The sequence below is a fragment of the Gossypium hirsutum genome, chromosome D07 (genome assembly GCF_007990345.1).
Source record: "Gossypium hirsutum isolate 1008001.06 chromosome D07, Gossypium_hirsutum_v2.1, whole genome shotgun sequence".
NCBI classification, from domain to species: Eukaryota; Viridiplantae; Streptophyta; class Magnoliopsida; order Malvales; family Malvaceae; genus Gossypium; species Gossypium hirsutum.
In genome coordinates this window covers 12482596-12494954 of record NC_053443.1, presented here as the reverse complement: position 1 = coordinate 12494954, position 12359 = coordinate 12482596, and the positions used below count along the sequence as shown (strand labels likewise).

Below are 12359 nucleotides of genomic sequence, written 5' to 3'. Positions count from 1 at the left end.
GCCCGCAATGAATTGTCAATGATAGAAGAATTGTCTGAGAACATTTATACTGAAAAAGAATAAAATATTCCAAAACAACGAATTCAATACAAATACTATGATCAGGTGCCCCAGATATCTCTGCTCGAATTTCTCTATACAACTTTTCGAAGACCCTTCTGAATTCAACACGTGTTTAGAAGATTCACATTATTTTGTTGATGCCCCAAGATATCGTCTATTCCTTTCTGCCGATTTAGGCACAACAAGACTACCACGTGACAATCAAAATTTGAGCCGCCCTTTTCAGGTTTTCAACTCAAATCCCTTTTGGTCTTAAGGTGCCCTTTGCGGGTTTTCACCTTAGTCTCTCCATTTTTTTTGGAATCAAAGCGCCCTTTGCGGGTTTTCACTTTGGTTCCTTCCCCTCTTCAAGTAAAGTATCTCTTGACCGAATCTGAATTTACTGGATTAGGCAAGTTTTTTCCATCCATTTCAGCCAGGATCAGGACTCCTCTAGAAAAGGCCTTTTTTACAACATAAGGACCCTCCCAATTCGGCATCCATTTCCTCCTAAAATCCTTTTGTAGAGGAAGAATTTTTCTCAACACCAAGTCGCCCTCGTGAAATTCTCTGGGTCGGACTTTCTTGTTGTAGGCTCGCATCATTCTTTTCTGGTACATCTGACCATGCTGAATAGCCTTTAGCCTCTTTCCCTCTATCAAGTTCAACTGATCGTATCGAGATTGAACCCGTTCCGCTTCATCCAATTGTAGCTCAGACAAAACCCGGAGAGAAGGGATTTCAACTTCGATGGGCAAGACTGCCTCCATGCCATAAACTAAGGAGAAAGGTGTTGCCCCGGTGGAGGTCTTGGTTGACGTTCGATAAGTAAGGAGGGCAAACGGTAATTTCTCGTGCCAGTCCCTGTAAGTCTCAGTCATCTTCCCTACAATCTTCTTTATATTTTTATTGGTCGCTTCTACTGCACCATTCATTTTCGGGTGATACAGCGACGAATTGTGATGTCTGATCTTGAATTGACTGCAGACCTCTGCTATTGAGCTGTTGTTCAAATTCAGCGCATTGTTGGATATGATTCTTTCAGGCATTCCATACTGACATATGATCTCTCTCTTCAAGAAATTACTGACTGATGACTTTGTAACATTAGCATACGAAGCAGCTTCTACCCATTTGGTGAAGTAGTCAATAACCACGAATATGAAACGATGCCCATTTGAAGCCTTCGGCGATATTGGCCCGATAACATCCATACCTCACATGGAGAAAGGCCATGGAGAAGTAATGACATGAAGATGTGAATGAGGTGCATGCATTTTATCACCATAGATTTGACATTTATGGCACTTCTTGGAATAATTGATGCAATCCCCTTCCATGGTAGACTAGTAGTACCCGAATCTCATAATCTGTCTGGCCATTGTGAAACCACTAGCATGCGTTCCATAGATGCCCTCATGGACTTCCTCCAAGATTTTCTTTGCTTCCACAGCGTCCACACATCTTAGCAGAACTTGATCTTTTCCCCTCTTGTATAAGATCTCCCCATCTAAGACGTAATCAATGGCTAGTCTTCTCAGAGTTCTCTTTTCATTCTCCGTTGCCTGGCCAGGATACTCATGATTTTTTATATATCGTAGTATATCTTAATACCAAGGACTATCATCGATTTCTCCTTCCTCAATATTGTAACAATAAACCGGGTCTTCATAGATACTCATTTGGATAGGCTTCATATCCTCATGTCTGTTCACCTTGATCATAGAGGCTAAAGTAGCTAGTGCATCAGCCATCTGGTTCTCATCTCGTGGGAGATAGCAAAAAGTGATGTCCTCAAACTCCCTAATCAATTCGAGGACCAACTTTCAATAACTGATTAATTTGGGATCTCTCGTTTCCCATTCACCCCTGAGCTGATATATCACCAATGCTGAATCTCCATAGACCTCTAGCACTTTGATTTTCCGCTCTATAGCTGCAGGAATACCCATGATGCATGCTTCGTATTCTGCCATGTTGTTTGTACAATCAAAATCCAATTTGCAAGTAAAAGGATAATGATCACCATTCGGGGACACTAAGACTGCCCCAATCCTATTACCCAAAAGTGCACTTCGCTGGATTAAGCTTGAGCTGGAACTTTCTCAATCTTAAGAATAACTTTCTCAAGACCCGCACATGTTCGCCCTCCGTTCTAGATTTCACGATCATGTTATCAACATAAACCTCGATTTCCCTGTGCATCATGTCATGGAACAAGGCTACCATGGCTCTTTGGTATGTCGCTCCTGCATTCTTCAATCCAAACGGCATCACTTATAACAAACGTCCCCCATAACGTAATGAACGTAGTCTTTCTCATGTCCTCGGGATGCATCTTTATCTGATTATACCCAGAAAAACCATCCATGAAGGAAAACAATGAAAAGCCCGCAGTATTGTCTACCAATGTGTCGATGTGGGGCAATGGGAAGTTATCCTTTGGACTAACCTTGTTCAAATCCCGATAATCCACACACATTCGTACTTTTCCATCTTTCTTTGGAACTGGTACGATGTTAGCCACCCACTCAGAATACTTGACTTCTTGCAGAAATCCGGCATCAAACTGCTTTTGGACCTCCTTCTTTATCTTCAACACGATATCAGGCCTTATCCTTCTGAGCTTTTGCTGCACTGGCTTGCAATCTTCTCTTATAGGGAGACGATGGACTACAATATCGGTACTCAACCCCGGCATATCCTAGTATGACCATACAAACACGTCCTTGAACTCTCGGAGTAATTCGATGAGGTCTTGTCTTGTCTTTGCAGAGATATCCGATCCAATCTTCACCTCTTTACCTTCTTCTAAGCTCACAATTTCTATTGATTCCCTGTGAGGTAGGATTTGCTTCTCGGCCCTTTCTACCATCTTCAACAAGTCAGGAGACAAACCACAGTCTTCGTTGTCTTCAAAATCATGCGATCCCTCTAAACACATGTTTCGTTCAAAATGAGACTCTAAATTTGTAAGAGTGACATTCGCATCATTGATATCGTGGGACCTGTTATAAGTATGAAAAACAATATAGATTCAGGAATTTGTTTGGTGCAATATGGTCATGAATGAAATGCGGGTGTAGTTTAAGAGAAACTTAAAATAACTGCTCTTATGGAAAGAAAGATTTGCTCCAAAAATGACTGCAAACATGAACTTTATTAAAATAACGATTTTCTAGACATGACCCTATTTCACAAAGGCATCCTTATCACTTCTAGGCTAAAAAGCAATAAGGGTGTTCTGGACATTACTCTGAGGAAATCCTAAAAACTACAGGTATTTCTTCTGCAGTCCAGTTGTTTAGCTCCCTTTCCGACTCGTAAGGACGAATATCTGGCAAAGTTCTTCCTCGCGTCGCTTCTTCATACACGGCATGAATACTCCCTAGCTCCGTGTTAATACTTCTGACCCCTAGCATTCCTTGATAGACGAGTCCTCCCGATACAAAAGTCTTGGATAGGTGAGGAAAGGTCATGGGTTCCCATTTGACTTCATCACCTGTCAAGCGAGCCCTTCTCCTCACTCGCTTCTTTTCCTGCTCTATCCTCTTCTGCCTAGCATCTGGCTTGTATCCTAAACCAAAACGGTCCTACTTGTCTTTCATCCCTGGAGCCTCAACTCGGCCCTGAAGATATCTCCCTAATCCTCTTCTCGGCAAAGCTCCCTTTCCAACAGTCAACTGCAGACCCATCTCTGTGGTCCTGGATATTCTCGGCATCGGAATCTTGTTTCCCTCGCGGATGAATGTTGCGTTTACGAACTCCAAAGAACGGAAAGAGCATTCGATTGCATCATCGCTTGTTTCTAGATAAGGCGCACCATTGGTCACAGATGCAATGATATCTTCTTTAGCATCTATCATCACAACCCTGCCTTCTGGCACCAGCTTCAGTTTTTGATGTAACGATAACGGTACCGCACCTGCTGAATGAATCCATGGCCTTCCTAATAGGCAACTGTAAGAAAGCTTGATGTCCATAACTAAGAAGTCCACCTCATAAATAGTTGGGCCAATTAACAAGGGAATGTCAATTCTTCCCATGACCCTCCTCTCAATACCATCGAATGCTCGAACCACGTTCTGACACGACTTCATATGCAAACTATCCACAGGTAGCCTGTTGAGCGTGGATAGGGGCAATACATTTAATACCGATCCATTGTCTACCAGAACCCCCAGTAATATGCACCATTTACACATTGCAGTGATATGTAAAGCTCTAGTAGATCCCATACCCCCAGGTGGTATTTCGTCATCGTTGAAAGAGATGAAGTTATCAGCGCTTATATTACCGACCAGTCGATCCAACTTGTTAACAGAGATATCGTCGGCCACATAAGTTTCATTTAGCACATTCAGTAGTACATTTCGATGTCCCTCCGAGTTCAGGAGTAAAGCTAGCACAGATATGCGAGCTGGTTGTTTGTGTAGCTGTTCCACAATGCTGTACTCGCTATGCTTTATGAACTTTAATTACTCTCTAGCTTCCTCCTCCTTGATTGGTTCATTGACCAACAATTCAGGTTCGACCGTCTTCTTCTTCTTTCCATCCGAAGTTTCTTTTCTTATTGGCTCTACTCGAGCCTTCACCTGTTCGTCATGCCCTTCTTCATCATGGTCCTCTTTATTAATTGCATCCTCCTTTCCCGGGATTGTCACATTACAATTGTAATTCCAAGGAACCCTCATGTTATCCTTGTAAGTAAACATGGTCGGTTTTTGAATGATAACCTTTGGTGCTACTCGTGCTCCAGCCTCACTATTCTTAGGTCGTGAGATGATGACCACAGGATGCTTAGCCTTTGGAACTCCCAATACCAACTCCGATGTACATACATGACTCTCCTTCTGAATTCCTTCACAAAATTCCATCCCCTTATTATCCATCATACCTGTACCACGGCTCTGAACTCCGTACACTCTTGGATTTCATGCCCCATTTCACAGTGGAACTCACAGTAGTTCTTCCTCTTCTCACAGCTTTCTTCTGAAGCAATTAGCCCCCTTTTCACCATCTCTTTCCAGACCCATCTCAAAGAAGTCTTCACGTCCGCAATGTCTGCCTTAATTTTTCTGTCCTCGCCCATCATATTTATTCCACTGTCAGTATGGTTTGGTAATGGATTTTCTACTTTGGTGGCTTCATCAAATTTAACGACACCCATACCAATGAGCCTTTCAACCAACTTCTTGAAGGCAGTACAGTTTTCTATGGAATGCCCCGTGATTCCCGCATGATAGTCGTACTGTACATTTGTGTCGTACCATTTGGGGTACGGGGGCTGTAAGGGCTTCAGATAGAAAGGGGAAACTACATGTGTGTCGAATAAGTTTCGGTATAATTCCCTGTACGACATAGGAATTGGCGTGAATTGGGGCCTCTCCGTATTTTACCTTGTACCGGCCTCTTGTCTCGACGAGCTTTGCTGATTGGCAGCCACATTTCCTGGCTGACTCACTGTTACTGACTTCGAGTAACCCTTGTTGTACATGCTCGCGTTGTTCACCTCATTTTCCTTCCTCTTCGAAGCTGATCTTCTGTTACTCTCTCCAGTATCGATCTTCCCACTCCTGATGGCGTTCTCAATCATCTCGCCATTCATGACTATGTCAGGAAAGTTTTTTGTGGCACTTCCTAACATATGTGTTATGAACAGTGCCTTCAGGGTGTTAATGAACAACATGGTCATTTCCTTTTCCAGGAGCGGTGGCTGAACTTGGACTGCGACCTTCCTCCATCTCTGCGCGTACTGCCTAAAGCTTTCGCTCGGCTTCTTCTCCATGTTCTGAAGGGTGATTCTATCAGGAGCCATGTCTGTCACATAACTATATTGTTTCATGAAGGCTTGCGCCAAGTCCCTCCATGAACCAATCGTGGCACGACTCAACTGATTGTACCACTTGGATGCTGCCCCTGCAAGGCTGTCTTGGAAGCAATGTATTAATAGCTGGTCATTATTAACGTATCCAGCCATTCGCCTGCAGAACATGGTGACATGAGCCTCTGGGCAAGTCGTCCCATTGTACTTCTCGAATTCAGGCATCTTAAACTTATGAGGGAGTACTAGATCTGGCACTAAACTCAACTCTTTTGCGTCAATGCCTCGATAACTTTCTCTAACTTCTCCTGAACTCCTCCTTCACTCTTTCCTTCTCTACCACTTCATCAAAGTCAGGAATGGCAGAGTTAATAGGATTATTTTCGGGATTAGAACCCGGCCCAGTTTGGAGGTTCGAAATACTAGCCCGAAACTGCTGAGGCATGATAGTGACAGTAGATTTACGCGGGTACTCAGCTTGGGCTCGCATATGTGGAGGAGTGAAATCTGGAGGGTAAAAAATTTCATCATTAGTTCCCTCATCGACATTTGCCATAGGGCCCTTTCCTTTTTCACCTCCCTTAGTTATCAATTGGGTTAACTTTGCCACTATATCCTCTTGCGATTCCCGCATATTCTCAGACATTTCTTGCTTCATCTTGTCTAACCGCTCCTGCATTTGTAGCTGAAGCCGATCTTGCATCTCCTTCTGGTACTGTTCGAGCTTTTCTAATCTCTGATCCATATCTTTTGTCTTTGCTCGGATACCGTATCGGTGTTGGATTGGTTGGTTGGTTTCCAGGTTAACTGAGCAATAATTTTAATTAATTAGGATCAATTAAAGGTTTTGAATGCATATGATGCGATGCATGAGATGAATGCAAGAAATGCGTTAATTATGATGCAATTCCACTTGGAAAACTTTATTAGAAAACAAATCTCTTTACATAGAATAGACTACAAATACGACTTCGCCCTAATACTTAAGACCTTGATTTTTTTGAAGCAACGAGGCTAACTCCCGTCCCCGGTCTGACTCCAATTCATACTTTACGCTCAACGTGTCAGCTTGTACTGCCAAAGTTTGTAAATGATCAGGTACTTCTCGAATCTGAACCAAGGCTTGTCCCATAACACGATCCCTGCTTCTGACCTGATTCTGGAGATAGTGAAGCTGTTCGTTTTGATGGTCTTTGTTTGCCTCCAAATACTCAATCCTAGCTTCACTATTCTGCAATGCTATCTCTAATTCTTCTATAGTCTTCTTCATTTGCTCAATCTTGCTTAAACTTGCTTACAGTTCTACCACTGAATTATGATTTCGGTATTGATGAACAATCTTCTCAAGTTCGGCCACTCTAGCCCTTAGTTTGTCCCTTTCATCTTGATTTTCTAACAAACTCTTCTCAAGCGATCTATTTTGCATCTGGGCTTCTTGGAATCTTTCTTCCCATCTACCAGCCTTGGTTTTTTCTTCTTGAATCTCTTGACGCCACTGCTCTGAGGTTTTTCCCAACCCAGCAGTTCTTACTGACAGACGTAGTCTCTTATAATCCGTCTTCAAGCTGTTCAGATCTTCCTTGACTTTGCGCTTCCCTTTTCTCAGGCCTTCGGTTTCCTGCTTTTGAACATCTACGTCCAACTTTAAATTCACCTTTTCTTCCTCCATTTGCTCTATTTTCTTCTCTAATTCTGCATTCCTTCTTTCGAGGTCTTACTTTATAATTTCCATCTTAGAAGGGACGACGCGCAAATACTCCTCTATCGACTGACTATTTTCTGAACTTGGCCCAGGAATGTTGTCATTAATCCTCCTAACACGCCATTCGTTATATTCAGAAGTTGTCATTGGACCCACGGCTAATCTCTTCATTCGGCGAGTCTGATTCCACGCATTGGCCATCTCACGAGCCTTCCTTTTGTAGCAATCATCCTTATATGAGAATTCACACTCGACTAATCCCTGAGTTGCAGGCACAAACTGTCTTGACCTGTACTGTCTTGACACTAGCAATGGGGCATAACCAACGGCTCCCCAAATCCCGAGCAACGGAACCTAGTCGAAATCCCCGCACCTATATAGGATCTCATTTGGAAGCAATCACGTAGCTCTCCACTCAATATCTTCTTCTTGCAGACTCTGAAAGATTACCATCCATTTATCTTCCGAGATGTCATCTCTCCTTGACGTAGCCACTATCTCCTTCAACGGTGAATAACTCTCAGAGAAGACCTGATATGAAACCTTATCAACCTTTCAAAAGTGGCTGTGGAACCACGCAAGTAGTAACTGCGCACATCCAATAAATCTACCCTCTCCCGTTCTTCGACATGCATTCAATGATCTAAAGGTTTCTGCCAAAATTACCGGGACTGGTGTAACTCCCTTGTCAAGCCGATCGAATAAATCAGTGACCGCCTCGTCAACATGTCCCAAAATCTTAGGAAATAAGATTAGACCATATATACTTAGAGCAAAGACGTCTACTTTCTTCCTCGCATCTGGGTGTGCTAAAATGAGGTCCTTCAAGCTTTTCCAAGGAATACACCTACTATCCCCTTTTTGCTTAATCCGAGCTGTAACCCACTGCTCACTCATCCCTGTTATACTCATCAACTTCCTCAAGAAGGTTGGTACATTCACCGCTTTCGAATAAATTCTATCCACTTGAACCTTCGAACACCGAAGTAAAGCCGTGTACTCCTCTATTGTAGGCACCAGGTCAACCTTTCCGAATGTGAACCAACTGTAGGCAGGATTCCAAAACTAGGCAAGAGCTCGAAACAGACGTTTGTCTACCTTCATGTCAAGTAAATAAGGTAAATCCCCATAATTTGAATAGAATAGCTGCCTAACCTCATTATCCCATTGATCCCAAATATCCTTAAACTCCTGCAAGTTGTTCTGAGCTACGCTAACACAAGTGAAGTCCCATAACTCTGATACGTGTCCCACGGCCAAACTATCACCTTTTTTGTGCTGTATCTTCTCAGACCAAGTCCGGACAGCCGCATTGTCTTCCACTCTATCAAGAAACCCATTTCCCATGATAAACTTTCTATATGGCAACCGAATATGAACCAACGCCTTTATAATGAAATGTCATGCAATTATGATGTCATGCAATCAAAACAAAAGAAACCCAAGTCAGTATCACATATAAAAATATAATCCAATATAAAATAACAAGAACACTTATTTAGGAATCTACTAGGGTTCGGTATAGTTCTACCTAGGGCAAGTTCCTAAAGCTCACTATATGAGGTTTAGTTTCTAGAGTAAGGGTACCCGAACCAGCAGATTCCTCGATCCTCACCCATTATAGGCTCATATGGATCGAGTTCAGTTTAGGGGGACACATTTCCCTATGGCTGCACGGAGATGAAAATCTCACGAAGACATAGGTACGGATGTATCCCGGAAGCGGTCCACTATCCTGCACGAAGGTGAAAACCTCACGAAGGACTAGTTTCTCGCTCCCACTTAAGGGTAAAATGCAAAATGCAAATGCAAAGTTGCCAAAGTTCCATGATAAAACATCAATGAGTGCAAAGGGAGAATTTTTAAAAACTTTTTGATTTTCAACACAAAAACAAATATGATCAGTTTATGGCTCGACTCTCTAAGGTCCCTAGTGGAGTCGCCAAGCTGTCGAAACCGTTGTTTTGAAAACAAAAATTTTAGTTATCGACTTTTTTAAAAAAAAACAAAACTGGAGTCGCCACCGATCCTTTATTAAGGTGTGATCGGCCCACCTTAAAAATAATTTTGGGTCTGCGAAATTTGAGAAAACAGGTTCGGGAGTCAGTTACACACGAGGAAGGATTAGCACCCTCGTAACGCCCAAAATTGGTACCAAATTGATTTTTTCAAATGCCTTAGCGTCGAAAATTTGAAAAGATTTTAAAAGGAAACTTTTTATTTCATGAATGGATTAAAATAATAAGACAATTCTTATTTCAAAGAAATAAAACACCACACCCAGTAAGTTAGGGCACAATGTTTTTAAATCTTCAAAATACCCGAATATTGCCTTTTGTTTTTGAAAATTCTTATTTCGAGAAGAAAATGTCATGACCAGTAAGTTAGGACCCAACATTTTGAATTCCCGAGAATAAGCTTTTATTAAAAATTTGTAAATTTATTGCAAAACAAATACTTGGCTTACTAAATTCATCGAAAAAAATCGCAATCCAGTAAGTTAGGACACGATCTTTCTCGAGAATCATGATTGCCAAATATTTAAAAAATATTTTAAAAAAGCGATTTTAATGCTTTGACGAAACCAAAATGTATTTTCTTTAAAAACATGATAAAATGCTAATGCATATATAAAACACATATAAGTATACATATAAAAAGGGAATAAAATACATAAAAACTTATAATAATTTCTAAAAATGCATGTATATATGTATATGAGAATTGCGTGAATAAAGTAAAAATATAAAAAAAATATGTACAATATGTATATAAAAAAATGGAGCATATAAAAAATAATAAAAATGTTTATAATAATTTAAGAGACAAAAAAAATATATATTTATACTATAGAAAATGAATGTATTAAAATATGTAGGTATGCATATATACCCACGTTTGTAAAAAAAAATCTATGAAGGATAATATAAAAAAAATACGTATATTCATATTTATAAAAGTAAAAAAAAATGTTTGTATATACAAATATATATGTATGTATTAAAAGCTTTTTTAAAAAAAGTGTATGTATATGTATTATTTTAAAACATGCGTATATATATAGTAGGAATAATAATAATAATAATAATAATAATAATAATAATAATAATAAAGTCATAGTATAACATAATTAAAAAATATAAAAAGAAAAATAACAAATTAAGGATTAAATTAGAAATAAATGAAGTTTTGAAACCAAATTCAAAGATGGGAATTAAATAAGGACCAAATTAAGATGCGTGCAACAGTAGGAGGATCGAAAGGGGAATTATTCCCACCTTCCCAAAACGCTGCGCAGCACAGGACCGAATTAAAACAAAATTAAAATATGCGGCCCCAAATTTAAAACAAGTGAAAAGGGTTAATTGAAACGCGCTGCAGAAGGGAGGGACTAAACACGCAAATTTCCCACTCAAGGCCAGGACGCGCGGATCCTCCCCTCCGGGTCGGGTCACCGCGCGGGTCATGGCTACCTAAACGGCGCCGTTTTACTCTGTTGTTTAAAACAGATTTTTTCCTAAACAAAATCGTGTGCAGCAGATAAGAAGAGAAAAAAAAATAAAAATAAAAATAAAACTAGTGCCCCCTTTTGCTCTGCTAGGGTTTCATCCCTAGCATCCTTGCACCGCCGTTCGATTGCGCCAACGCTCTGATCGCGACGGAGTTGACAACAATCCGGCAACTTCAACGAAGAAGGTAAGATCCCTTCCTTCTTTTCTTGGTTACTTTAAGTGAAATAAAATGAAAGTAAAGATAAAAGAAAAATGTAAATAAAGATGATAGTCACTGCAAAAGAAAAAAAAAACTAAAAGAATCACCTTTAAAAAAACTCGAATTTTCTGTTCTCTATTGAAATTTTCCCTCTGTATTCTCTCAATACCAAAAAATCCCCCCATTTACATATTAAAAATGGCCTTTTATAGGCCGAAAAAAAGAAACAAAAATAAAATTATTTGCTTGTTTTTCACATCCGGACTCTTTGAGTCCGTTTTTTGCAGGTATCATGGTGAGCAAACGCGGAAGAGCTAGCCCCGAGACGTGCGGCAGTTGGAGGCTTGCTGGCGGCGTCGGGGCAGACATGCGGCTAGGGTTCTTTTTTGTTTTTTGTTTTGCTTTGGGCCAGGGCTATTTTGGGCCACTTATTTGTTGGGTTAATACTATTTTCTTTTTTGTGTTTAAACCCAGGCCGATTGGGCCTTATTACAATTACGATGATATTTTTTAATATTTTTATATAACATTAATAAAAAAATTATATATGATAAAAAATAATATAATTTTTAAAATTTAAAATTTTCAATTTCAATCCATTTGATTCTTATATATATAGAGATATATTGAATAATATATTTTTTACATAATACTTTTAGTCAAAATCCAACTCTTTCAAGTTAAATATTAATAATACACTCTCATTCACAACTAATCCAACCATCTCATTCATAGCAAAAAGGAAAAAAGTCAAAATTTGAATTTAGTCCCTCTATCGTTTTTAAATATTAAATTTAATTTTTATACTCTAATTTCACATAATTTAATTCTTTAACTAATTCAAATATTTAATGCTGTTAATTATTTTGATTAAAATATCGATATGAATTTTTCTTAAAAGTATTATTGCTAACAAAATAAAATCATACATTAACTTTATAACATTATTTAAGGTTTATATATTATATACACAGACGATTATATTAAAGGTTAATACGATTACGATTACTATATGAAATGAATGAATATTTTATTTTTTTAAATGTCTATAAAATTTCATATTTACATATGAAACATAAT

General features: G+C 39.5%; 1 long non-coding RNA gene across 1 annotated transcript; it reads left to right on the top strand.

Moving 5' to 3' along the window:
- The first annotated feature begins 10869 nt into the window (after nucleotides 1–10869).
- LOC107956622 (uncharacterized) lies at nucleotides 10870–11793 on the top strand. Its single transcript, XR_001700175.2, has 2 exons — nucleotides 10870–11264; nucleotides 11567–11793. It is a non-coding gene; the product is annotated as an uncharacterized lncRNA (long non-coding RNA).
- The last annotated feature ends 566 nt before the right edge of the window (nucleotides 11794–12359 follow it).